This window comes from Pleurodeles waltl, chromosome 11, assembly GCF_031143425.1.
Source record: "Pleurodeles waltl isolate 20211129_DDA chromosome 11, aPleWal1.hap1.20221129, whole genome shotgun sequence".
NCBI classification, from domain to species: Eukaryota; Metazoa; Chordata; class Amphibia; order Caudata; family Salamandridae; genus Pleurodeles; species Pleurodeles waltl.
In genome coordinates, this window is record NC_090450.1 from 665,653,464 (window position 1) to 665,680,822 (window position 27,359).

Consider the following 27,359-nt stretch of genomic DNA (forward strand, 5'->3'; position numbering starts at 1 on the left):
TGTGCCCCGTGAGGGGCTCCTTGCTCAGTGTATCACTGAAGCCAAGCTACGATGGACTGAAGAGTACCAATTAAGGCATAATTGTCCTTTGGTTGCTTGCGTTCTGGCTCCGGGAGGACCCATCTGGAGCAGGATCAAAACTGATTTGCATATTGCTGGGTCCGAACTGCGGTGGCATGGTGGGCAAAAGAATGATAGCTTTGAATGCTATCCTGACTTATTGAATGCATCCTCCCATTAACTTTTGTGTGTTTGATGTACTGCCCTACCTGGCCGTGGCATGCCTAGATGTGGATTCTATGCTCAATGTGATGCTGTAGCCAAGGTGCACCCAACTAAGGAGCCAAGATAAGGGTGAAATATGTCTTAGATATATTGTGTTCAGGTTCACTTTTGACCTGACCTGGCAGTTCGCGCTGGACTGATCCTTTTGGAGCAGGGTCAAGACTGAGTTACATAAAGCTAGGTTCAAACTGAGGGGACATGGTGGGCAAAGTAACAATGGGTTGCTACCCATAGTGATTGCCAATGGTTAAATTTATTGTATGCTTGATGTATAACCCTAAGTGGGAAGGCTAGGCCCAGAAATGGGTCCCTTGCTCACTGTTTAACTGGAGCCAGGCTACACCTGACTGACAAGCCCCTATCATGGTAAAATCGGTCTTGGCTTTCTTGTGTTTCAGTGTAGGGAAACCTGGTCTTGAAGATCAGACTGAGCTGTTCATATTGCAGATATGGTTCAATCCAAACTGAGGTGGTATGTTAGGCAAAAGATGAATGGGTTGGAATGCTACCCTGAGCAATTGCCACAGGTTAGACTTATAGCAAGCATTCCCCCATCACCTTTTGTGTGTTTGATGTACCAGCCTAAGTGGCAGAGGTATGTTGTGGGTCCCTTGCTGTCTGTGCCACTGGAGCCAAGGAACACGCACTTTTGGACTGCTTGTGTTCTGTTTCAGGGAGGACTCGGCATGTCAGTTTGGGCTGCTCTGTTCCTAATGGAACATTGGTTAAGACTAATTTGCAAATGGCTGGGTCTAAACCTAGGTGGCAAGGTGAACAATAGAGCATTAGTTTGGAATGCGACCCCAGGTGACTGCCAGTGGTTAGACATGATGCGAGCTTTCCTACTGTCATTTTGAGTGTGTATAATGTACTGCCATAAGTAAGGTTATGCCCAGACATAGGTCCTGTTCTCAATTTTTCACTGGAGAAAAACTATGCCTGACTGATGAGCCCCAATCAGAAAAAAACCTGTGTTCAGGTTCTAGAAGAGCTTGGCCTGTCAGTTCTATGGAAGCACTGTCAAGACTGATTTGCATATGGCTGGATCCAAACTCAGGTGGTAAGCTGGGCAAAAAATTGGTGGGTAGGAATGGTATCTCAAGGGATTGCCAGTACTTAGACTTATTGCAAATATTCTGCCCATTACCTTTTGTGTATTTGACGTACATTTTACATGGCTGAAGTTGTGCTGCACCATTATAAGTGTAAAAATATTTCCTAATAAAACAATATTTTCTGAAATATATGCATTTTCATTCAAAATCTCAAAAGAAAAAAAAAAAATGCTTCAAACACTCAGCTGCCTTTGGCAGATGTTTAGGTTTTTGTGGCTGACATGGGTAAAATACCAGGACAATATGGTCAGCTGTCTGAAGCACCCTTCAAAATGTCCAAGATGAACTCATCCTCACTTCTAGACAAATACACAGGTATGAATTATTTTGGGATGTGAAGTGGTCCAAAGGATTTAAGATCCACATCAAATGGTAGGTCACTATATTTTTAAAACATTCCCGATGGTAAGTGGAAGCAGTCAAAGGCATGCAAGGTTTTTAACATAAACATTAACAAACGTTTTGGAGCCCAATTATTAGACTCAGGACACCTTGAGGCGATCGGTCAGGAGGACTTGGTAGAACATATTCTTTGGGGACCTCAATGTAAGCATATATGCAGTGCTTAATTTGTGCTTGTTTTTTCCAGTGCTGAGCACCAGCACTTATTTTTAAGGGCCTGGGCTTAAACTCTGGCCTAAAGCATTTGCTGCGAGCACAAGACACATATGGGAAAGACGGATGAATGGAAAAATGAAAAAGCGTAACCAAGGGGGAAAGTAGAAAGCTGCAAGAGTGAGCTGAAGGGGCAGGTAGTGGCTTTCTATGGATTTAGGAGGCCCGAAATGGCTTCAGGTTTATGCGACCTCAGTATTCCATGTTCACACAATTAATTGCAGGAGCCGAGTGCTTAAGAGGAAGGCTTTGGGCACCGGCACCATTTTATTTACAAATTAAGCAATGCATATATGCTCAACTGGAAAGATAGGGAACAGGTTAGTAACCCAGGTTAGCAGAAGAACTGGGAGCAGAACTATTTAGTTATCGGATCAAGCGAAATTGATCTTGACAGAGCCATCTGCGTTGAATCCTTTCTATGGTCTGAACTGATGACTCTTTGCTTAGAGAGGACTCACTGGTCTTACTTATTTCGAACATTAAATACTGCAAAGCAGGTACACATATCTCAGCAGTGGTTAAAAAGGGTAGTTCTGCAAGGAAAGCAGCTTTTTTATCGCAGATTGAAGATGACTGATACTTTTGATGACGGCAATCCAGGAATGAGCATGTCAGTTTGGGCTAGACTGTCCCAAATGGAACAGGGTAAAGACTAATTTGCATATGGCTGGGTCCAAACTGAGGTGGCAAGGTGAAAAAAAAAGAGCATTAGTTTGGAATGCCACCACAAGCAATTGCCAGTGGTTTGACATGATGCAAGCATTTCTATTGTCATGTTTTGTGCGTATAATGTACTTCCATAAGTGGTAAGGTTATGCCTAGACGTGGTCCTGTTCTATATTTGCCACTGGAGAAAACTATGCCTGACTGATGAGCCCCAATCAGAAGGAACAGGTTTTTTGTTGCTTGTGCTCAGGTTCTAGGAGAGCTTGGCCTGCCAGTTGTATTGAAGCATTGTCAAGAATGATTTGCATTTGGCTGGATCCAAACTGAGGTGGTACATTGGACAAAAAATTGATGGGTAGGAATGTTATTGCGAGCAATTGCCAGTACTTAGACTTATTGCAAGTATTCTGCCCATCACCTTCTGTGTATTTGACTTACAGTTTACATGGCTGAAGTTGTGCCACACCATTATAAATGTAGAAATATGTTCATAATAAAACAATATTTTCTGAAATATATGCATTTTCTTTCAAAATCTCAAAAGATACAAAAAATGCTCCAAACACTCAGTTGCCTTTTTGCAGATGTTTTGCTATTTGTGGCTGACATGGGTAAAACACCAGAAAGAATATGATCAGATGTCTGAAGCACCCTTCAACAGGTCTAAGATGGTCCAAGGCTGAATAAACTATGAACTCATCCTCACGTCTAGACAAATACACAGGTATGAATTTTGGAATGTGAAGTGGTCCAATGGATTTAATATCCACATCAAACAGAGTGTGACCCATCTGTCCTTACTACAGGTCACTAAATTGTTAAAACATTCCTGAGGGTAAGTGGAAGCAGTCTAAGGCAAGCAAGGTTTTTAACAAAGACATAGACAAACGTTTTTGATCCCAATTATGGGACCCAGTCCACCTTGAGACGATTGGCCAGGAGGACTTGGTATAACTTATTCTTTGGGGGGAGCTCAAGGTAAGCATATATGATCAAACGGAAAGACCGGGAACAAGTTAGTGACTCAGATTAGCAGAAGAACTGGGAGCAGAACTATTTAGCTTAATATCGGAACAAGCGAAATTGATCATGACAGAGCCACCTTCGTTGAATCCTTACTAAAGCCTGAACTGGTGACTCTTTCCTTAGAGAGGAATCACTGGTCTTATTTATTTCAAACATGAAATACTGCAAAGCAGGTAGAAATATTTCAGCAGTGGTTAAAAAGGGTAGTTCTGCAGGAAAAGCAGCTTTTTTTTTATCACAGATTGAAGATGACTGATACTTTTGATGAAGGCAATCCAGGAATGAGGTCTCGAGGTGACACTATCAGCCAGACCCTAGAGTCATCAGCGTAAATCACAGTGTACATCCTGGACCCGTTCCATCACCATCCTTCATGTAAAGGGATATGGCTTTTTGTAATGATTGAATCAGCCATTTGTCAACGTAGAAAATGTCTGATGGCAGGATCATGGCACTTCAGAACCTACCATTTGTAATTGTTTGACAAAGATGAATTTTCGGACCACACAGGGACATTGCGTGGCTTGAACAGTACTTACTTAGATGACTCTAATACTTGCATTGAAGGCTGCAGTAAGAGCTAGAATGTTTAGTGTTTCATCTATTAAGTTTGATATTATGCCTACAAAGCAAAACACACTTTTTTTCTTAAAAATGCGAATATATTATATTATTAAATTTAAAACCAGTATACAAAAAATGAAAGCTCATAAACGCCCCTCTCCGATCAGCAACCATATTACACAATTAAAAATAGTAATATTAGTACAAATGTAATGCTAGTATGTGTTATGGACGCCAGGATTTGTTTAAGAGATTTCACGTTTAAACTATCAAATTACACACTGTGGTGCATTAGACATTTCACTTTTTCTGCAGGTTTTCTGTTCGGTAAATTGCTCGTCATTTTGTTTTAGGGACGCTATGTGATTATTATGACTGATTAACTTAAGAGGTTTCCCTACTGAAACAGTTTTTCACTTTGGTACTTTTTCGATTTGAATGGAAAATAGTGAGAGCAGTAAATTTCAATGAACACACATGCAAAGTCATTTATATCTTGCTTATGGCGCTCTTTGGACAACATACAGGCTAATAAAAATGCGGCCCACTGTGACATTGCAAGGAGGTGGTCCAAATAATGCGACTTGAGAAGCCATCCAACGTCTCTTAGAACCAAATGTACAAACATGCAAACATGAATTCTGATGGTGCCTGGAACCAGATATACAAACATGAATTCACAAAACCAGGATGTACCATTTGCACACCGACTGGTTTGCAAATGGGTGTGCAGTTTGAGATAGAATGGTATGCTGGTAGGTGGCATCTAAAATGTCCTTTCACAGACAGCTGGAAAACGACTGGCCTAGTGAATATTAATAAGGCAGGTCACAATTGATGAACCACTGTGATTGACATCAGATGCAGGGACAATGACCTCCATTGGACAGCAGATCTCCTTCTCCGCATTTGTATTCTAAAACAGGATTTTGAAGGTAGTCTGTATGCCTTGAAAGGACAGATGCAGCTTTTTACCAAGTTTCCTATTTGTGATGATACCATGTCAATAAGGAAGTCATCCTCCAAACTCCTTCTGACAATTTCCAAACGCTAAGTTATTTAAAAGGAAAGGCCTCAGCCAGTAAGCACTTTTAAGTGTATACCGACTAAAAAGGCGCGGTCTCCATTGTGTTTAAGTGGCATTCTAGCACCTAGAATCATGTAGACATCACACATAGCGTATTTGCAAACATTACGTAAAGACTTTGTAAAAATGTACTTATGCATGCAAAAGTTGCTAAATTCACAAATTTCAAGGCCACACATTTCACCTGCATCAACACGGGGAGAACACTGCAGGGGCATTGGTTGATGAATAGACAGGCACCTCAAGGGGATGGGGGAGCACCTCAGCCAGGAGATGGAACAAGACAACTAGTTCTAGAGGGGGCAACATGCCCTGTGCATGATCCTTGGGAGTGCAAGGCCATGGTCTCTGGAGTGGGTGACTTGCCCACTTGCTCTGGAGGGGGCAACATGCTCTATGCTTGATCCTGGGGAGTGCAAGGCCACAGTCTCTGGAATGGGCAACTTGCCCACTGGCTCTGGAGGGGGCAACATGCCCTGTGCTTGATCCTGGGGAATGCAAGGCCACAGTCTCTGAAGTGGGTGACTTGCCCACTTGTTCTGGAGGGGGCAACATACTCTGTGCTTGGTCCTGGGGAATGCAAGGCCACAGTCTCTGGAGTGGGTGACTTGCCCACTGGTTCTGGAGGGGACATCATGCCCTGTGCTCTTGGGAGTCTTGGCTATGTGGGTGTCTTACCCACTGGTTCTGGAGGGAGCCTTGTGCCCTGTGCTCTTGATCCTGGGGAGTGCAAGGTAACAGTCTCTCAGGTGGGTGTCATACCCACTGGATTTGCAGGGGGCAGGCCGCACAGCAGCCCATGGAGGCACGATTACATACCGTCCACCAGCGGTGACGGCTGCATAGTGGTGGTGCTGCTGGTGGGGTGGAGGCTCCTGCCCACCCCATGCAACCTTGGACAGCTGCCCACTGGAGGTGGTAGTGCAGCGTGGGGGGAGGCTCCTGCCCATTCCCTGCAACCTCGGACGGCTGCTCAATCATGCTTGATGGTGGGGGCTCCTTCACAGCTCCTGTCCCAGGCCCTTGCTCCTCTTGCCTGTGGTTCAGGCTCCTTTACCTCCTTAGCAGCTGCTGAGGGAGGCTCCTTTACCTTCATAACAGCTGCTGGGGGAGGCTCCTTTACCTTTCTTAGCAGCTGCAGGTGCAGGTTCCTTGGTCTTTCTGGCAGCTGCGGCATGCTCCTTTACCTTCTTAGCAGCTGCTGGGGCAGGGTCCTTGGTCTTTCTGGCAGCTGCTGGTGCAGGCTCCCTTCTATTTATGGCAGCTGGAGGAGGCTCCTTTACCTTCTTAGCAGCTGCTGGGGCAGGCTCCTTGGACATTCTGGCAGCTGCTGGTGCAGGCTCCTTGCTCTTTCTGGCAGCTGGGGCAGGCTCCTTTGCCTTGAGGCTGCCGGGTGCAGGCTCCTTCACCTTCAGGACATGTGGCCTGGATCCTTTTCCACCACGAGTGGGTGTGGTGACAACTGGGCCCGTGGACTGGGTAGCTGAGGTGCTTGGCTGGGTTCTTCTCCCCCTGGCCATACGTGCAGGACGAGCGAGGGAGGGGTAGGGAAGAGGTCAATGGTGGATAGGAACAGTTTTTTGGGGACATTGGGTTGGGAAGAGGGAGAAGGAATGGGAGTGGAGGATGAGGGAGTGGTTGTTGGAGGTGTCTGTCTGCTGATATTGGGTGGCAAGTCAATGGGCTGGATGCTGTTGGGAGGTGGATGGCTGTTGGGTGTTTGAGTGCTTGCGTTTGTGTACCTTAGGAGGTAGGGGACAAAAACAGTGAAAGAGGACCCCAGAGACGTTTGCATGGCTGTTGTGGAGGTGTCTGCCAGTGAGGTGTGTGTTCTGCTTGGTGTGGTGATGATGCTGGTAGTGGATGATGATGTAGTGCATGCAGATGTGAGTGTAGAGGGAACTGGGAGGGAGGTGGAGGAGGAGGAGGGGGAGACCGTGGAAATAGTGGCTGTTGGTGTGTCTGCATCTGGATGATATTTGTGGGAGTGCCTGTGGGATGAAGTGTGGTGCTTGTGTTTGCCTGAACCACTCTTGTGTGTTGTCTTGTGTGCATGCTCGTCCGACTGTGTGCTTGGGATGGGTTGGGGTTGAGGAGAATGGGCTTGGTAAAAGGAAGTTGGAGGGGGGGAGAGTAGTAACAGGGACAATGGCTGCCATCAGAGAGGAGGCCAGAGCCTGGATCGATCTCTGTTGGGCCGCCAATCCAGTGTGAATGCCCTCCAGGAATGCATTAGTCTGATGCATCTGGGCTGCTAGCCCCTGGATGGCATTCACAATGGTTGACTGCCCTACAGAGATGGATCTCAGGAGGTCAATAGCCTCTTCACTCAGGGCGGCAGGGCTAACTAGGGCAGGGCCTGAGGTGCCTGGGGCAAAGGAGATGCCCACCCTCCTGGGTGAGCGGGCACGGGCAACTCGATGAGGGACTGCTGGGAGGGCAGTGCTTGTACGGGGGTGGTGGATGTACCTGTAGCTGGGGTGGTCAGAGAGGTGTCCACCACCACCAGGGAGCTTCCATCGGAGGAGGTATCTGTGTCATAACTGTCCTCTCCAGTCTCCGCCGTGGTGCTCCCCTCGCCCTCTGTCCCACTGGTACCCTCAGTGTCGGTGGGCTCTGACTCCTGGGTCCTGTTGGAGACAGCTGCCTCCATCGCCGGTGCCTCTGCTCCTCTGCCAGATGATGCTAATGTACATAAGGACAGGGTGACAAAACAAAAATCGGGGGGAAGAGACAAAGAATACACTTGGTCAATGGCTGCACCAACACCACCGTTGGCGTACACAGCACCCTCACACACAGGGAACAGCCCTACGCAAGATGCCATAGCAATAGCAGAGAAAAATTTAGCAGTCAAGCAATGGGGAGGGGCACACGCCACCAAATGCAGCACACCTGGGACCCACCCAGCCCTCTCCATTTGTGGATGCCTACGAGGTAGGTAGTAAGATTCTCTTTTCGGAACCCTAGCCACCAGGGTACCTATGCTGCAGTGTCAGGCCTGGCCTAGGGGCATCCACTGACACACATCTCCCACCTGGATACCACCCTGTCATGTGTAAGTTGTCATGATGGGAACTGTACTCACCCCCTTGTGACTGCTGTGATGCTCTCAAGCCCCATCCAGCTCAGGATAGGCAACTGCCAGTGTGCGGGACATCAGGGGGGTCAGGATTCGAGGGGCACCCCTTCCTCGTTGGGAGGCCATCGACAGCTGGGCCTCTGTCGTCTTCTGTGCCCAGCGTTTCAGGTCCTCCCACCATTTCCGACAGTGGGTGCTCCACCTGCCGTAGACCCCCAGGGTCCACACGTCCTTGGCAATGGCACGCCATATATCCTCCTTTGATGGGCCCTGACCTGCAGAGGAAATACACACATGAAAATAGAATTAGTCAAACATTCCTGCATTTTACACTTATGGCCCACCATACCCCTTCACATCACCATTTACCCACATGTGGCCCAGAAAACAACTAATACGCCACCCAGAGGACATCCACCCAACCCCCTTGCATGAGGCCTTCACACACACCACTCCACTCATTCGTGCCACATGCATCATGCCCACAGTGTACTCACCTGTTGGTCTGGAGGCCCATACAGCAGTCCGTACTGGGGTAGGACCCCCATCCACCAGTCTCTCCAACTCCACTGAAGTGAAGCCTGGGGCCCTTTCCCCAGTCACACGGGCCATGGAAGGTTCCAGACACAGGTCACAGCAGCACATGCAGTGTAGGTCCTCTCCTGTTAAAGATCAGGTAGCAAGTGAGGGATGAGATAGAAAATGGCAGTCACTTCCGTGGTGGTGCATACCGTCATCACCTGCGTAGATCACCATTGGCCACTGTACCCCATAGGGCCCAATGTTAACCAAGGAGGAGTTGCACAGTGGTTCACTACCGCCTCCCGCAATGGCGCTCAACGTCAGCGGAATTACCTCACTTCCACCTGTCCCTCCACACAGGACAGGTGGACGCTATTTCAAGGTGAGGGGAGAATGCCCTGGATAATTGCTGCATCACTGGTGAAATTAGGACATACTGTACAAATCACACTTACCCATTACAAGTTCACAGCATGCAAAGTTCTGTTTGTTCAGTTTGTGACCGGCTCCTCACTCTTTTTCGCCATAGATTGCTACCGCTGTGGATGAATAGGAGGTGGAGACATACCCCCGTGTACAGACCCCTGGTGGACTTGGCAACAATGGAGGACAGGCACATTATCCTCACCTATAGACTTGACAGGGCCACATCCGCTATCCATCACCCCACTGGGATCCCCCCTCTTGTGCAAGTTGTATCAGTGCTCCATTTCCTGGGAACTGGTTCTTTACAAGTGACAGTTGGCTTGGCACCAGGAATGTCACAGCTAATGTTCTCAATAGTGCTAACAAAAGTGTTGTCTGCCCTTATTAAACATGTGCAGCTACATTGTATTTCCCCAGATTGAAGATCTGGCCACAGTGAAGGCCGAGTTCTATGCAATGGGACATATCCCCAACATAAATGGGGCGATTGATGAAACACATATTGCATTTCTCAATGAACAGGTTTTCAGAAATCGTAAGAGTTTCCACTCTATGAATGTTCAGATGGTGTGCTTGGTGGGCCAGTACATCTCCCATGTCAATGCTAAGTATCCTGGGTCGGTGCATGATGCCTTTGTCCTGAAGAATAGCAGCATCCCAAATGTGATGGGCCAACTATAGAGGCACAGGGTGTGGCTTTTAGGTGAGCCCTGGTTCCCACCTAGTATATGTTTGTGTATGGGTATGGTGTGGGCCACATGGGATAGTGTGTGGCTAAACTTGTCCCTCAAAATTTGCAGGTGACTCTGGTTACCCCAACCTATCATGGCTGCTGACACCTGTGAGGAATGCCAGGACAAGGGCAGAAGAACGTTATAATGAGGCACATGGGCAAACCAGAAGGATAATAGAAAGAACCTTTGGCATCCTGAAGGCCAGGTTCCGGTGCATCCATCTAATAGGTGGATCCCTGTGCTACTCACCCAAGAAGGTCTGCCAGATTGTAGTGGCATGCTGCATGTTGTACAACCTTGCCCTGAGACGCCATGTGCCTTTTATGAAGGAGGAGGAGGCTGGAGATGCCCGTGTGGCAGAAGTGGACCCTGTGAAGAGTGAGGATGAGGAGACAGAGGATGAGGATGAGGACAACAGAACATCAGTGATCAGACAATACTTCCAATGACACACAGGCAAGACAGTGTTACTTCACATTTCAATGGCATTTGTTTGAATTTCTGTGGCACTAGCATGCTGTTTTTTCACACTTCTATGCCCACTTACTGTACGCTTTGGCAATTCATGTTGCAGATGTTGGTGACCTCACATATGTTCCTTGTGTGATCACTGCAGCCAGCTACAGGCCAATAATCTATGCTCATTTATTGTGCAGTTGCACTGCAATGTTTGTACTTGTTGAAATGAATACATCCTTGAAAGATCTGACATACTCCAAACTTCTTTTTTTTTCCCAAGGGTGTTTATTGAAGTGCTAAAATATGGAGGGGCAAGTGCAAAGGGATGGGGTGATGATGGAGGAAAGTCCAGGGTATTGTTTCAGTCTGTTTGTAGCACAGGTGCTTTGTCCAAGGGGACATAGGAAGGAGAGCAATGTCAGTTCAAGGTGGACAGGGTGACTTAGTGGGACACAATGGTGACAATCAAGAGAGTCTCATTTCCTGGTGGGGGTCTTGGCAAGTGTCTCTGGCTTCTGTCTGGATCACAGGGAACGTTTGCGATGTGGTTCTCCTTCTGCAGGGGGAGGGGTGCTGGTGGCCTGTGAGTCCTGTGGTGGGGTCTCCTGGCCACTAGCTGCAGTGGAGGTGGAAGGCTGTTCAGATATCTGGCTAGTGGCAGGGGCCCGCTGGTGTGTAACTGCCTCCCTCATAATATTGGACATGTCTGCCAGCACCCCTGCTATGGAGATCAGGGTGTTGTTGATGGCCTGAAAGTCCTCCCTGATCCCCTGGCACTGTCCCTCCTGCAGCCACGTGTTCTCCTGCACATTTTCCAGGGACTGGCCGATCATGTCCTGGGAATGTTGATATGCTACCAGGACCCCTGCAAGTGCCTTCTGGAGAGTCGGTTCCCCGGACCTGTCCTCCACCTGGCGCACAGCAGTCATCCTAGTTTCCCTGTTGGCCTGTGCCTTTGTCCCCTGAACAGTGTGTCCACTGCCACTGACCCCAGGTCCCTGTTTGTCATGGGTATGCGGTGTTGCCTGAGGTCCCTGTAGAGGTGGACACACTGCTGATTGACGTGTCCTGGGGACAGAGGTATGGGCACGCTGGGTGGGTGCTGTGGTGGTGTTTCCTGATGGGGAGGCTCTGTGGTGGCATGTGACTGGGCCTGGGTAACCAGCTGTCCAGAGGTCCCAGATGGGCCAGGATGTTCATCTAGATCCTGAAGACCAGAGTTGCTGTCATCACTGTGGACCTCTTCTGTTGAGGGACTGGATATTGCTGGCACCTCCTCTCTGGTGACATTGGCTGGGGTACCTGTCCGGATGTAAATGAGGTATTGTAGTTTCTGTGTCTGACATATTGTGCATCCGTGGCTTGCCCGCTTTGGTTGTATTTTCCCTGGCAGCTTTTACTTGTGTACGTTGGTATACGGTGGGATGATAAGTTCTCTACAGTGTGCATACTTTAGTGATGAGTGTCCATGCAGGGCTGTGATTGGTTTCCATGCATTGGTGGAGCATGTAGGGCTTGGCATTGGGATGAGTGAGATGTGGTGGTGAGGTGTGCGGGTAATGGTGGAGTGATGGGAGTGAGGGTGGGGGTATGTGTTGGCATGCACGTATGGGGGTAGTAGTAGTATAGAGTTGACTTATAAGAATCCAGTCCTCCTCCTACTCCAGCCAGGCGCTCAGGATGCAGGATTGCTAAGACTTGCACCTCCCATGCTGTTAGTTGTGGGGGAGGAGGTGGGGTCCACTGCCAGTCCTCTGTACAGCAAGTTGGTGTCTTGCTGCAATGGAACGTACCTTCCCTCATAGGTCGTTCCACCTCTTCCTGATGTAATTCCTAGTTCTTGGGTGCTGTCCCACGGCATTGATTCTGCAAGGAATCCTTCATGCACAGCGCAGCCCAGGTCCCCAGAACTCCGTCCTGCATTGCTCAACTTGCTGAGTTGACCACTGGCTTCGTGAGACCCTCCTTTGTAGTGTTGAGATGACCACTGTGCTCAATTTTCTTGAACCCGTGTTCAAGTTCTTCTGTGGGTGCTGCCTGCTTTTGCGTGGGCTCTCTGTGTTGCTGAGTGCCCCCTCTGTCTCCTCCTCCAAGGGGCGACCACCTGGTCCTTCTTGGGCCTGGGCAGCACCCATTTTCTTCAACTGCAACCTTTGCAACTAGCAAGGCTTGTTTGCAGTATTTCTGCATGGAAGAAACTCTGCATCCTCTAGCATACTGTGGGACATCTTCTGTGCAAAGGAGAAGTTCCTGGCATCTTCCGTTGTTGCAGAATCTTCAGCTTCTTCCACCCAGAGGCAGCCATTTTGCACCTTCATCCGGGTTTAGTGGGCTCCTGCACCCCCCCCCGCCCCGGACACTTTTGTGACTTTTGGACTTGGTCCCCTTCCTTTGCAGATCCTCTGGTCCAGGAATCTGTCTTCAGTGATTTGCAGTTTGTTGTGGTCTTTGCAGAATCTTCTATCACAACTTTAGTGTGTTTCTGGGGAAGTAGGGTAACTTTACTCCTACTTTTCCAGGGTCTTGGGGTGGGGTATCTTGGACACCCTTAGTGTTTTCTCACACTCCCGGTGACCCTCTACACACTACACTAGGCCTGGGGTCCCTAAGTGGTTCACATTCCACTTTCTTAGTGTATGGTTTGTGTTGCCCCTAGGCCTATTTCATCCTATTGTATTCTACAGTGTTTGCACTACTTTTCTAACTGTTTACTTACCTGATTTTGGTTTGTGTGTATATTTTGTGTATTTTACTTACCTCCTAAGGGAGTATATCCTCTGAGATATTTTTGGCACATTGTCACTAAAATAAAGTACCTTTATTTTTAGTAACTCTGAGTATTGTGAGTCTCATGATATGGTGCTATATGATACAAGTGGTATAGTAGGAGCTTTGCATGTCTCCTAGTTCAGCCTAAGCTGCTCTGTTATAGCTACCTCTATCAGCCTAAGCTGCTAGAACACTACAAATCTACTAATAAGGGATAACTGGACCTGGCACAAGGTGTAAGTACCATCAGGTACCCACTATAAGTCAGGCCAGCCTCCTACAGTAATGTGTTGGGGTGTGTGATTTGGGGTGCGTGAGTGGTGTATAGGTGTGAATAGTGTGTGGCTCTGGTAGTGTCTGTGGTCTTCCTGACTCTCTGGTGGCAATGGTTTGTAATGGTGAAGGGTTGTGGGTAATGATGGTGTGTGTTTTATAGTGGTGTGAGTGGGTGTGTGTTGTGTGTATGGGTGTCGGGTGTGTGTTGTTTGAATTGTTCAATGTGGTGTTGTTTTGTTTGTATGTCAATTTTGAGCGCAGCGGTATGTACCACCAATAGTTTACCACCACTGAATGTCTTCCTTGGAGATTTGTGGGTCATAATATGGTGGGCTCAGTTCTGTTGGCGTAATGGTGTGGGTTTTGATTCCGCCAGTTTATCACTGACCTTTGGGCTGGCGGATTTGTATATGTGGCTGAAAAGTGACTGATTGGTGTATGTGTGTCATAATATAGTGAACGGACATCTGCGGTGGCGGCAGTAAGTTGGTGGCAGTCAGCATGGCGGTAAGTGGGATTTACCGCCAATGTCAAAATGAGGGCCATTGTCTCTTCCTTGAGCAAGTCACATTACCAGCCCTCGATGTGAAGAAGGCAATAACTCAGACTAAATCCAACTCTTGCTTGTTGGGAGTGAGAGAGCGTAGTTTAAATATTACATATTAGATGTGAAACGCTTATACCTAACAATGCTGCATACAAAACGATCATAAAATATTATTTGTTTAAATGTATTCTTAACATGATTATAAGTGTGAGGTTACTATTGTGCACATAAACTAATGTCGATTGTAAGAAATAAACTGCTTGCATTATGATTAAGTGAATATGTTAACACCTACGAAGATTGCATTTGCATTAGAACCCATAGGCCTTAAATTAGCATGAGTTGAAGTTTAGCCATGTAGCTCTCATATTAAAGCATATTTTCTGTTTTCCAGTGTGCTGACTCGTAAAAGGCCATGACCCAGCATGTGTTCTTTTTCCTTTGTTTTATGTTGCAAGTTGTGTTTTATTCCCATCCGCATGCTAGCTGCTTTAGTATAAGTTTTATACGTTTTGCAACAAATATGGAAACATTCAAGGACGTTTTGCCATGAAAAAGAGAACTTTTGACCTGAAGAACGTGCCAAGGAATGAAGTAACCCCGGATGTGCCACCTACGAAGACGTCAATTGTGAAGACCAATCAAAACATTATAAATTATCGTGGGGTGACAATTTGGATTACCTAATGTATGATTTGATAGGCTAAAGATAGTGGGGTATAGCGATTATCCAATAGAATTTTGGGGGAATGTATTGTGAAAAAGGGATAAAAACTCATGACACAGAGGGGTTGTTAGAATTAGGTAGGGAATGACATTGATTGCATCCAGAAACTCTGTCACTCTGTTTGGTGATTTGAGACTTAGACAAAACCATCTTCATCCATAGACTGCCCCTTTACACTTCTCCTCCTTATGAGGGAAGTGTCCCCTGTCCTTTAGATGAAATAAACTGTTGGCGATCTAACTGATGTCCTGAAGACGAAGACTGATCCTGTATGCTGACTCATACCGAGGAGGGTAATTATGACAATGCTATTGTAATTTGTCTGTTTGCTTTTCCTTTCTAGGTACCAACTGCTGTATTTTTGATTAGAGACCTTAGTCAGATGTTTTCTAAATTTGTGACCAAAATTATTTTGCATGAAGCCCAACATGCTGATGCTAATTCGTGGGTAAGCTAGGTGATCACTTTGACTGACGCAAAACGTGACTGACGTTATGCTATGCTGAACTGAGACGTACATGATATTCTATGCACTCTGACCTATGCAAATTCTTATGTTGGCGCTTTTATGTTTGTAATCTTTGCTCTATTGAAGTCTTATCACAGCATCGTGTTGTGAATTTGCTCATATGCTTCTTGGTTTTGAGATGAACGCTTCTATTATTAGATTGTAATCAATAGGGAATAAATTCACAAAAACTTCAATAAAGGTGTGGTTATTCATGGCTGAAAGGTTATGGTTGCGCCGATAGTTTAATAAATGTCTTCATCCAAAGTAAAGTATATTGTGGTGATACACGTTGATAAGGTCATTGACATATTGCTTGACATATTGATCAGTTATCTCGTTCTACGGTGTCTCACCACTGGGTCAAAAGATTCATCGGCCTAAAACGAGTCCTAATGTGTATAAAATTAACATAAAGGGACGCGTTAACAGTTCCAATGGGATTTGGTTTATGTGCAAATATGCATATACGTACAATTAGACTGAAGTTATACTCAAACGTCTCACAACTCTTTTCAATCAAGCGATATAAAAGAAAAAATGTATAAAGCCTTGGAATAAAGTGACTTAAAATGTTTACTTGTAACAGCATACATAATGAAAGAATGCAAAAGTTCAAGTTAACCATTGTGCCTTTGCCAGGAATGTCCATTGTGAGAGCATAGGTTCTGACAAGAGAACACCCAGGGGCATATTTATACTCCGTTTGCGCCGGAATTGCGTCGTTTTTTTTTAACGCAATTTCGACGCAAAACTAACTCCATATTTATACTTTGGCGTTAGACGCGTCTAGCGCCAAAGTCCATGGAGTTAGCGTCATTTTTTAGCGTGGACACCTACTTTGCGTTAATTATATGCAAGGTAGGCGTTCCCGTCTAAAAAATCGACTCCGAGGCATGTGCGTCGGATTTATACTCCCGGGCAAAATACACGCCTGGGAGTGGGCGGGTCCAAAAAAATGACATACGGCTGCTTTTGCGCCGTTTTTTAGCGCCTGCAAAAGGCAGGCGTTAAGGGACCTGTGGGCTCTGAAGGAGCCCAGAGGTGCCCTCCCATGCCCCCAGGGACACCCCCTGTCACCCTTGCCCACCCCAGGAGGACACCCAAGGCTGGAGGGACCCATCCCAGGGACATTAAGGTAAGTTCAGGTAAGTGTTTTTTTTTATTTTTTTTTGTGGCATAGGGGGGCCTGATTTGTGCCCCCCTACATGCCACTATGCCCAATGACCATGCCCAGGGAACAGAAGTCCCCTGGGCATGGCCATTGGGCAAGGGGGCATGACTCCTGTCTTTGCTAAGACAGGAGTCTTTTCTATGGGGGTTGGGAGTCGGAAAAAATGGCGCAAATCGGGTTGAGGCGAAAAAATTGCCTCAACCTGACTTGCCCCATTTCTTGACGCCCAAGCCCCATATCCCCCTACGCCGGCGCTGCCTGGTGTACGTCGTTTTTTTCCACGCACACCAGGCAGCGCCGGCGGCTAACGCCGGCTAACGTCATTGATTAAATACGGCACCCGCATGGCGCTTCAGAAGGGCGTTAGCCGGCGCTAATTTTTTTGACGCAAAACTGCGTTAGCGCAGTTTTGCGTCAAAAAGTATAAATATGGCCCCCAGTTTTTTCTGTTATGCCTCACAGATGTTAGGCCTAGGCGTTGAGAGAGTCGCTTATTCGGTCTCACAGGCTGTAAACTTCTGTTTAAAATGGACTTGAACTGCAGCTGTTAGTACCTACCTTTTAATATATGATCAGATGCTGTGTACATCTGGGGTAAAGGGCTCCAAGAAGGCTGCAAGTGACGTGGTTTCACATGCTTACATACATGTAGGAATGAGATAGGTGCTGTTTATTTAACTCAGCCTGGTATCTGCATATAGTGAGCACTGGCCCTGGGAGAAATCTGATTAAATTGTTTTGGACAAATAAAGGGCTTATAATTTGATTGAGGATCCATGAAGACATGTTCTGTTTCCTCTTGGCTAATGTGATGAATCTGCTTTACTTAAATTGTTTTACACTTTGAGAAGAATGTGACTCAAATATAAGTTTTCCTCGGTACGATGCAGGACAACAATTGATTGACTTCTCTTAATAATCCCTACATTCAAAGTACATACCCAGTGCCAGTTTGTCCCATATGCATTCATCTTTGTATCTTAAAATAAGAAATAGTCTCCCGAGCCAGTCTTAATGCGATTCATGTTTTGAGCAACCTTACTAAGTCAAGTGAATTACACTGTTTTCCAGCTCGCAATTTAAGGCCTCCTCCTGAATAATATCTCCATGTGGAGGGATCTGCCTTCTCCAGGGCGAGGAAGAGGGTGGGAGAAAAATCTCCATAAGGGAATTAGCTGCTATGTCTGATAAGTCTGGGCAGGGTGCTTCACACAGTACAGAAAGAGAGGGCATGCAGAACTCTGGCCCCAGTCGCAAAGGAATTCCCTGTGAAGTCTTGTAGAGAGGTAACCAAATCTGCATAAGGAGAGTCTGGTTCAGAGGGAAGATATTTCTCAATATTGCCTCAAACTGCTATCTTACACATTTTATGAATGCTCTGCAGAGAGTTGGACAGGCAAGCAACTGCTCCCTGAAATGTTCATTGAGGCGTGGACTGGTGATGTGGCATCTCTTTATATGATATAGACTTCTACATTGTTTTCGGCACCTCAAATGTAAGCCCTTTCACAAGGCAAGAGCCCTTAGTAAAAGGGGAACTACAGAGGAGCTAGAAAGAACCTTGTCTGAAGGGACATTCTGGACTTGTATTGTTGGACACTTGTTCGACCCTGTCTGTAGAGGTAATGGTACTAGGTCTCACATCCCTCTTGGGAAGAGTAGAGGGTGGGCTTGCTGGTGACCTCAAAGGAAGGAGGACCCCTTGGACTTATATGGACTGGTTCTACAGGGGTGCCTTGTGAATGGGTGCCATAGGCTCCTCCTGGAATCACAGACCGGAGTCTTAGCCTGAGGTGCTTGGTGAGTGCAGGCAAGGAGAGTGGTCTGCCTTAAGGACCTTGGGTGCTGCTTCCGGGTACACCCCAAGTCAGACTTCAAGGGGTAGATGTGAGGGCAGGTGCTGCTGAAAGTAGTAAGCATCAAAGGCGTTTGAAATAAGCAAAGGAAAGGACCCCATAAAAACCCCATCTAAATTTTTAGAAAACAGGTGACCTTAAGATAGAACACTGTGGCTGGAGCATGCCACCATATTCAAGGAGCATCAAAACCCAAAAACTTTGGCCCATCATGGGCAGGAATATATTTATTTCATCATGCAGATGGTGTATGATAACGTGAAATCATGCAGCTGTACCTTGCTAGTTGGTGACACCACTGAACGTCAGTCATTTCCCCTCAGGAGTCCGGCACAATTTAGAATAGAGTCGTGCCCTCCATCAAAAATCATCCAGTGTGCATTGGGGGCCACAGCCCATCCCATGAACTTGGGAGTCTCTAGGCATGCCTGAGTGGCCCCGTAAAAAGTGCGGTATTCTCCAGACCAGCACCACTGCACTCATCTCTTGCTATGGGGGAATGGGAGAACAGAGGCAGCTTGCTTTCCTCTTCTTCACCTGCAGCAAAGTGTAGGACAGAAAGTGAAGGAGGCAGGTGGGAGAAGAGAACAAAGAAAAAATGGCTCTTCTGCCTTCACTGAAGAGGTCTGTGCTTAGCAGGTGAGCTGCTGGCCTGATCACATGGGTTATGCCCGTGCCACACGGGGGTAAGGGTGCCCACTATTGAAAATAAGTGCTTTGCTGGTGCTTGAAAAAATCACAAGAAAGCTTAATGAAAAAATATCAGACTGCAGCAACCATGACAAATGCTTAATCACAGGCGAAAGGATTTTCTCATAAGCCCTGGAGCAGACCTCAGCTTAATGTATTGTATTGTAATGTAATTGTAATTGTAATGTAATGTATTGTGCTGCCTTACCACCTCCCCCCACCTCCAAGACGTATAAGAGTACCAATGATGTAGTAACATTTGTTGCAAGGGCCTCCCATTGGCAGCACTTAGCCTCCATTATTCCCTAAACATTTTTGGAGGTGGGTCACCCCAGGTCCTCCAGAGCAGTAGATGTATGTCAGCAGCATATGAGTTATGCATTTGTATGATTATTGGGACTGACTCTATGTTGTGTTTTTGGAGTGCATGGACCGATTGAGATCCTGGATTCTTTGCAATTATTTGGGAAGCCTTGTTAAAAGGTAGAAATACATTTTTCACATCAGTGTTCGTTTTTGTTTTTATTTTTTATTATGGGGGTATGCTTCAAATCGTATAAGGATGACTTCATTTATAATGAATGGCAAAATAAGTGAATATGTGTGTTAATAACCATTACACCCACTGCGCGGGAGGTAGTAGTTTTCCTTTTTGCAAATGCCTGCCACGTGATTGTTTAGGCATTTATGGTAGTAATGTGGTCGTAAGACTTATAATCTGCCGCTTCTCAGTTACAGATGCTTCCTGCAAAGTGGGTATAGGTTGTATTAACAAGGTTCACTGGTGACTGTGCCTTTCCTTAGGGCGCACACCTTGTATTCTATGAGGCCCTTTTGAGGGTATTTCAATGCTTTTTGCACCTACCACCTGATTATAATCACAATTATGCATATAGTATTTACTTTATGTATATTAAGATACTTTTCATTTTAAAAGAAAAAGCACTACCTTGGATTTATTCAGTGTTGTTTGTTATTGAATTAGTTAGATACCTGGATCCCATTTCAAGCGTCTACCATAAAGGGGCTGAAGGACACCAGAAGCAAAATACCCACGCTGTTACAATTGCGGTCCAGTACCTTATGAGACTTAGGACTCTCTGGCCCAGATTATTCACATACCTGAAGCATATAACTATGTCAGCAGATAGAGTGTAGAACCAGTATGTGTTTTTTTTACCATATGTGCTGGCTGCTACATTTCCTACGTGCTCCATCAATACTCTTTCTAATAACCACATTGCCACTTACATTTGCTCTCAAGAAAATGTTCTAAGGGATATTTTTTAAAAGAACAATGTCCATGCAGTAAAGTAGTTAAAGATGAGTAGATGAGTTTCAGTTTCTAAAATAGAGGTACAGCGTGCCATCAGGAGCTACGTTTTTCTTTGCTGATTCCAGTCTGCACTGAGACAGATTCTAGTGGAATTATGATTCACCTGCTAATAATGTTATAGACTCCTGGACAGTGTAATCTTAAGGACTTTGGGGGCGCCAGGCAAGTCATATTTGGGAGTACCATACCTAGTGGTCATGCCCAGGGACATATGTCCCCTGGGCATGGCCATTGGGCCCAGTGCCATGTAGGGGGCCTAAGTTAGGCCCCCCTATGGCACTTCTTAAAAAAAATATCTACTCTCCTGTACTTACCTTAATCGCCAGAGGATGGGGTCCCCCCATCCTCTAGCATCCCCCCTTCCTCTGGCGTCCCTCTAGTGTGGGTGGGAATGTCCCTGGGGCTAGGGAAGGGCATCTGTGGGCCAATTCCATGGTCTCTGACCATGGAAATAGGTCCACAGGTCCCTAACTCCTACTCTGACTCAGGCATTAAATAATGGTCCTAAGCTTGCTTTTCTTTTATTTAAGACCCCTTTCCATCGTGCTTGGTTTTAGCATGGAGCATAGATTTGGCACTAAGGCCATATCGTCATTTTTTGCCCAGGGACGCCTACCTTGCATCACATTGACACAAGGTAGTTTCCCGCAGACAGAAAATGACTTTAACTCCAAACCTTTGGCGCTAGACACGTCTAGCGCCAAAGTATACATTTGGAGTTTGGTTTGTGCTGAATTTGCGTAAAAAAAATGACAGTGCAATTCAGTGCAAATGGGGTATAAATATGCCCCTTGCAGCGTTACGATACGACATAACACACAATCACATTAAAGGCAAGATATACCACTAAACAAGCCACAGAAATGTCCTTGCAGCCAATCGCCATTCATCTCAGATCAACTGGACTGGCAGAAAACAAAATATCAACCAAACACTATGCATTGCAAAGCTGATTCAGATATCTGACTAAAAGGTTAGACACAAAACCCATAAAAAGAACTTCTACAACATCACAGAAGTCTAGTCATACTATTCACTTCTGAAGCAATTTAGTCCATGATTGTGTGACAACAAACAACAACCTTAGTGCCAAGATGTAGCAGTTTTTCCAGACTCTCTCCGTTTGGAAACCCAGAACAGAGGAGTGTGCAACATGCTGGAAATACTATGATCTACATTCAGTGCCTGCTGCTTTCAAGACACCTGTAGAACCTTTTGCGTGGCTCTCTCTGCAGCTGTCTCTCTCCTATTGGGCTTCATCCTGTTGACTGAAGCATTTGTAAGAGCGACTAAGAACACCACTTATGAGGAGATCCCTTCTGCTTTCCAGGAAATGGTCATTGTCTACGAAGACCCAGCTAGAGATTTACAACAATTTAAAACCATGTTTGCAACGGTTCTTTAAGCTGAACTGTTTCATTGGAGTTCAACTTCAACTCACCTGGAACTGGCATAGGAGCAAAATGCTGGAGCAAACCACAGAATCCATGTCAGAGAACCGTAAAAACTTTTATCATCGATACAGTCTGATACTTTGCATCAGCTTTGCACAATGTTCACTACCAGAGATTTGACTCTTAATAATCGTTGCATAGGTCACCACAAATATTGATTATGATGCAGGTTGCATGAGGAATTAAGATGCCTTTCTTTGTTTTTAAAATATTCTTCTATTTTCTTGGTTTAAAGGAACAGATGGCTATACCAAACGATATTTTCAGGAGAGTTTTGAATATTAATAACTCTGGATTCACTGACCGTGATTTCTTATTTAATAATTTCTTAATATATGGTTGCTTTGGCACTGGAAGTTGTTATCTATTTTGTTTTGACTGTTGCCCAAATTGTGACTCACACAGTACATGTACTCTCTCTTGGAGCACAGCCTTGGTGATCAAACCACATTGCTAAAGGTAAGACAATACAAACATCTTTACTTCTCAGGACTACACTATGGGTCCTAATGAAACAAATCGACTCCTTAAATCCACACATTAGTTTTCAAGGGTACTTTATTTTTAAAGGATTAGGAAATCAGCCTTTTCTACATGGTGCCACAGGATTTTCCTCCTTTTTTCTGGATCCTACTTTTGCTGGATTCAGAACTCTGTGCACTTTACCCCTGCTAAATGCGTGTAAAGTGCCTGTGCTCCCACTTTGAGGTTGGATAAAATGGTGTATTCCTAATTGCACATTTGACTTGCTTCTAGGGGCTACATGTACGATGATTTGAAATAGTGATTTCCTATTTGCAATTTCCTGTGAATTGCAATAAGGAAATCTTGATTTCAAGTGTATGAAACTCTTTTGAGCGATTTCTAGTGGGAAGCAAATAGACCTAACTCTTAAATAATAAAGAGGTAGGTTGCAATTTGCTACTTGTTAGGAATCACTGCCATGACAGGCGTGGTGGCCTGCTGGGGTCAGCAGACCACTATGTCATGACTGCTTTTAAATAAAGCAATCTTTTTTTTTTAAATGTAGTTAATTTTCCTTAAAGGAAAATGGGATGAGTTTCAAAAGAAAAAAAATGAAATTCATAAGTTTCATGTTTTAGAGTAGGCACTGGTCTATGGGACCACTGCCTGCTCTTAAAAAATACTTATTTCCCATTCTCAAAGGCGAAGAGGCCCCATAAGGATCCCTTTCCATTTGCGAATAGGTTACAACCTTCTTCAACGAGTCAATGAAATATGAATGTTTTGCCACTGTAATTTGGTTGCTAAACATTCATACATTCAATTCAGATTCGGTATGTAGAAGGGTGCCTTAATCATGCCTCTTTCAAATACAAACACAAAATGTAATTCAGTAACCTGTACAGAATTGCAATACGTGTTCTGTACATATTTAGAAGCATTTTTGCGGTTGAAAAAGGCTCAACCAGGTGTTTCTCATGACCACAAAAATGCTTTCCACATAGAACCTAGGTGCCTAAGATATGGTGTAGCAAAAGGCAACCATGGCCTGGAAGTTAAATGTCACTCATGGCCTGCAGCACCTCTTGTGATATCCTCAGAGTAGGGCTACACAACATTATAGCCGCATTGCTGCACTGTAAAACTCGAAGTGACACCTGTCACAATAACAAGTTTTTACAGGCAAAAATCTTCCATTTTAAACAGCCATCCATTTGTAGGCCTTATAGCCCACAAGGGAGTTTGCATGGCATTTAAAAGTGAAACATGAGGAAAATTAATTCACTGACAAGGCCCCAAACTCAATTTTCACTGTAACAGGCCTGGCTGCCATATACAGAAAACCAGAAAAAGAAAAAAAAAAATTCTGTGTCCCAGGCCTGCTAGAAAAATTATTCAACCACTCTTTTTAATATTTCTTAAAAGCCCAATCGAATGGTGAAGTTACATTTTTAATAAATATTTAGTCAAAGTAATTTTTTATAAGGGTTCCTTCCTGTCTGAAGCACCTGGAGTTCGATTTACATGAATTCCCAAGCTGCTGTCAATCAAGTGCTTGATCCTGATTAAGTGAGAAATTTCTTCCAGGAGGGACACAATAGGCAGGGATGGCTCCTCTGACATTAGCTTGGGCATCTGGCCTATATTTGTCAATATTTCACAAAACACTTCAAACCACCTTGCTAAGCTATTTAACATTATACAGCACATTCCTGCTCTCTGCCTGCACTGGCGCACAAGCTGCTGACTAGCACCAACACAGGAACCCTTGCACTATGGACTGCTTCAAACTGGATTGTAGTTCTAAATATGGGAAGGCACTAGGATTTTCCATGGTACACTTCCCTACACAACCCTTACCTCAGAACTAGGTTTATTGTAACTGAATACTTTGGCCATCTTGGATTTGCCCAGCCACAGTCGATTATGAACCTATTTGCAGTAAGGTAGAACACTTTCTGATGCTGCAGGAGATCAGAAGAGAAGCCCATCAGGATTGGACCTAGTCCGTCTTCTACCCAGGAAAATGAAATGTACTCCATGGGTCAGCTAGATTTCCTCCTGTGCAGCTAAAGAGACACAACAAGCTACCAGAGGAATTTTCCCTGAAGTACCCATTTTTCACGAATCAGAAAGGCCTGCACCATCCCATGGAACAGCTACATGTATGTTATGTCTACTGTTGCTAAAAATTACAGTAAAGTCAGATGGCATCTGTGTAAGCAAGTTAAGTCTGATAGTCATTTGATTCAATTTCTGACAATTTCAAACCTTATTTGTTATTGATAGGTACTCAGTATCTCCATATCTCAGCCTGAGGCAACGACTACAAAATTATATTAGTTTTATAATTAAAGCAGACTGTTTGACGTCTATATTTTGGTAATGTTCTAAAGTCAACAGAATACTGTTTCTAACACTTTCCAAGTCTAACAAAGTAGGTATCTGATAAGAACTAAGTTAGAAACTAATGGTGGACACTAGTGGTGTTGAGATGCTATGAAGGGCCACAGAGGTCACCAATGTGGCTGGGTGCATGAGAAGTTATGGCTGCCAATGTTCAATGGGTGGGTGGGGGGGTTTGCAGTCAGGTGGGAGGTAACATTGGGACAAGGGATGTTCCAGACACTGTCATCATTTGAGCTATGTAGCTAGTTTTTGTCCGGGTAAGTATTACTCTGCATATATTGTAACAGACACATTAGCCATGCAAGGAAAACTACTCTTTGTTGTTGAGACTAAAACATAAAATGGGAAGACTTTTCCCAATGACACATACCTTTGCATACTAATAGATATGGCAGAAGCCCCTTTACACATGGGTAACACCAAGATGTGTACATCTTCATTTCCTCTCACTGAAAGGATCACATCACGCCCTTTCAGAGGGACCCTGTCATTACTGTTACCTGATCCCAGTGACACAAAGGAAATGAGATAGAAAAGAATGAACAGTTACAACTGGCCCTGCACACGAAAAATAGATTTGCTTCAAGAAAAAAATGCGATATTCCTTAAAATCTGGAACCTCCATGTAAAATGGGGAGATGCTGCTGTTGTTGCTGCTATCTGAGGAGTGTGCAATCAATCTGCTTTTTCTGTGGTATCCAAGAGCTTTCTGGTACCTTCGATGAACTGTTCTGACAAGATCCAGTTCACTGTGATAACATAAGATGCCATATGAAAATATCTTGAAGGGATAAAATAGTGAGTGATCAGGAACTAAATTGTATGATGCAAATCAATTAAATGCGATAGCTCATAAAATTGGGAGATCGTGATGAAATCATGAACTGACAAGGCATTGAATATTCAAGAAACTAATGTGCAAGATCTTGGAAGGGTCTCATCTTTGGGCACAGCTCTTCTTATGCTGAGGCAGGTGCTGTAAATATGCATGCATTCACAATGGATATCTTTGAAAGCATTGTGTTACTGCCTTAACAAAATGCTTTGAAAGATTGTCGCCGGCTATGGCTGCACATCTGTAGTGATCCTTTTTAATGCGTTTTGTATGTATTTCGCTAAGTCATTAAGTGAATACATTGAAATATGCTGCACCTGTAAGCGTGCTAATGCACACCATAGATGGCCATCACAATATGGTTAATAACCACATTTAAGAAGGCCATCCACCAACAGTGTGGCATAAACCTACAAATTCACAAGGTGTCTGAGGGGTTAGGAGTCAAGTGGGTGTTGGGCTTAGGGATTGGAGTTTTATAGAGGGAAAGGTATGGGAAGGAGAGGGAGTAGGGAGCGAGAGGGTAGAAAATATTTTTTCATATGCCCTGTGATGCAAGGTTTGATGTCAACTGTGAAAGGGTACATCAGTCATTAAAACACTGAAACTAAAATGCTCTTCAGCTCTCCCAACCCGGACCATTATAAGGTTTTCTCTAGGCTGACCGGTGGGAACCTCCATATTTGGAGGTTCCCATCTCTCAGCCCAGTGGAAACTGTGAGGCAGCATTGGGTTCGGCTCCACATGCAGCCGAGTCCAATGCTGCCTCACAGAGGGCCGTTGAGCTCCCTAAGAATACGCACTGCTTGCAAAGCAATTTCAGTGGTGCTGGGCAGGGGTACCCTTGCACTGCCAATGCCATGGACTTGAGCAGTGCAGGTCCCCTGTGGCCTTCAGCACACCTTTTCTGCCATCCTTTCAATGGTGGAGTCCCTGCCATGGAAAGGCTGGCGGTAAGATGAGTTGTAATCAGCTAGGAGATGCTAAGTTCAGCATTGCCCTGGCAGAGTACAACTCAGAGCACTGTCACCCCATCACAAACAATGTTCCCGGTGGGGACAGCGGTCTCCTGGTGGGTTTCCCCACCAGAATTGTAAGGTAGTGGTCAGACCACCAAGGTTGCGGCGGTCTGAGCACTGGCCTCGTAATGAGGCCCTTATTTTTGTTGCAAAAAAAAGTAGACACTGCAGCCAGTATTTTTACACATTCAATTAAATAGACATGCACACTTGCACATGGTTGTTATATGTTGTTATAGCTGTTTTTGAAATTAGAGCCTACACTAACTGCACTTTACATATTGGGAGCAAATGTCTTACTTGTCCTCTAAGTGGTATTGATTAGGTCTCATTTGTCCAGCTGTCTGGCAAAAAGCCAAAGCATTGCTTCTTCTTTTACTCTCATTTTATCAGCCATCCCAGAGAAGGTCTGCACTAAAATATCAGGTCATTCTTAGTGTGCACTAGAAAACGACCTACACCACGAGGAATTGTAAATCACTGAAATATCTAAGAAATCCTGCATATTTATCTGTACAGAATAGTGTTCTGATATAGACACTACAGAGTATTCCTCAAATACATGAATATCATTCAAAGTACATATACCACAGTATGTCACCAGTTTTTGTGTTTTCAGCTCTTGAACTGATTGGTAACTCGAGTGGACATGAGATTCTTGGCACGCTAACTGTACTGCTGATTTTAATGTGGTTGGACCCTTGTTGTTT